A 1838-nucleotide genomic window follows, 5' to 3' on the forward strand; every position below is an offset into this window, starting at 1 on the left:
CCTATCAATGTACTACTGCAAACAGTTTGAATTATCTTCAGCAAATTTTTACTTGAATGTAATATTAATGATATTGTTCAATGATTTCCTCATTCAGTTGGAATGAGCACAAATATGGATCTTTTCCAATCAGTGGGTAGGTAGTGATTTTCCAAATTTCTGTGCTGCATTAATTTGTTGAAACATTTCCATCTGTATTTTGTGAATTCCTGGAGGCTTGTTTTTTTTTTGTTGTTTTTTTTTTAACAAACTTTGGCCAGTTTTATTAAAGAAAAAAAAAAAAGCATGATTTATTTTTCACCAGTTTGTTCTGGCATGCTTCTAATGATATCAGAATCACCTGGATCAATGATAGTCAGTGTGCAGACTCTGTAGTATTTCCCGCACGCTGTGCCTAGTTCAAAAGTATTGCCACTGTAGTGAGGACACCAGTTTTGGCCAACATAGCATAGTGCTCGATCTCGGATTTCCTCAAGGCCGGGCAGTTGTTGGCGAGGATGACCAGCTTCACTTTGCCTTGCCGGATCATCTTCAGAGTCTGCTTGTAACCCAGCACGTATTTCCCGCTTTTCATAACAAGTTGGAGCCACGAGTTGATCGACTCCAGCGACTTTTTTGGCTTCTGTGAGGCTACCATCTTCCCGCCTTAGGTGTGGAACGGCCTCCAAACAAGAGCAGCAGCCAAGATGGCCAGGGAGAGAGAAAGGCCAGGAGGCTTGTTTTTCACCAGTGTATTCAATGTAGCTTGGACTTCCTCCTTCAATATCATCAGATCATGAACACATGGTATCTCTTGAAATGACTGAACAGCAACCAATTCTTTTTGGTACAGTGATTGTGTGTTCCTTCTATCTTCTTAATGATGTGTCCTGTGTCATTATTGCAACCTGAGCCTTGAATTTTTTCCTTCGGTTCTTTCAACTTGAGAAATGCTGAGTGTGTCATTCCCTCTTGGATTTCTAACTCCAGGTCTTTGCACATCTTATTATAATACTTGACTTCATCTTGCTTGAGCTGCCCGTTGAAATTTTCTGTTGAACTCTTTTATTTCATCATTTCTTCCTGTCACTTTAGCTTCTCTACATCCAAGAGCAACTTTCAGAGACATTCTGACACCCATTTTTGTCTTTTCTTTCTTCTTAGTGACCGTTTGCTATCTTCATATATGATGTTCTTGATGTCATCCCACAACTCCTCTGGTCTTCAGTCATTAGTGTCTAGTACATTAAATCTGTTCTTGAGATGGTCTCTAAATTCAGGTGGGATCTACTCAAGATCATAATTTTGGCTCTCATGGTGTTGTTTTAATTTTCTTCAACTTAAGTCTCAACTAGCATACGAGCAACTGATGGTCTGTTTCACAGTTGTTTCCTGGCCTTGTTTTAACTATGATGTTACTCCATCATCCTTTCCCACAGATGAGGTCATATTGATTTCTAGGTATTTCATCTGGTGAAGTCCATGTTTATAATCACCTTTAATATTTTGGAAAAAAGGTATTTGCAATGAATAAGTCATTGGTCTTTCAAATTTCTATCATGCAGTCTCTAGCATAATTTCTATCAACTTGGCCACTTTTTCCAGCTATGGGTCCTTCCCCTTTGTTTACAACCTTCACATTCCAATCACCATTAATTATCATTTCATCTGGATTGCATGTTTGATCAATTTCAGACTGAAGAAGTTGGTAGAATTCTTCAATTTCATAATCTCTGGCTTTAGTGGTTGGTATGTAAATTTGAATAACAGTGGTTTTAACTGGTCTTCCTTGTAGGTGTATGGTTATTATACTATCACAGACAGCATTGTACTTCAAGATGGATTTGAAATGTTCTTTT

General features: G+C 38.2%; 1 pseudogene; it reads right to left on the reverse strand.

Annotated features, from left to right (window-relative positions):
* Positions 1 to 290: 290 nt before the first annotated feature.
* Positions 291 to 637, reverse strand: LOC102817903 (annotated as a pseudogene).
* Between the last annotated feature and the right edge of the window lie 1201 nt (positions 638 to 1838).

This window comes from Chrysochloris asiatica, unplaced genomic scaffold (genome assembly GCF_000296735.1).
Source record: "Chrysochloris asiatica unplaced genomic scaffold, ChrAsi1.0 scaffold00092, whole genome shotgun sequence".
Taxonomy (NCBI): domain Eukaryota; kingdom Metazoa; phylum Chordata; class Mammalia; order Afrosoricida; family Chrysochloridae; genus Chrysochloris; species Chrysochloris asiatica.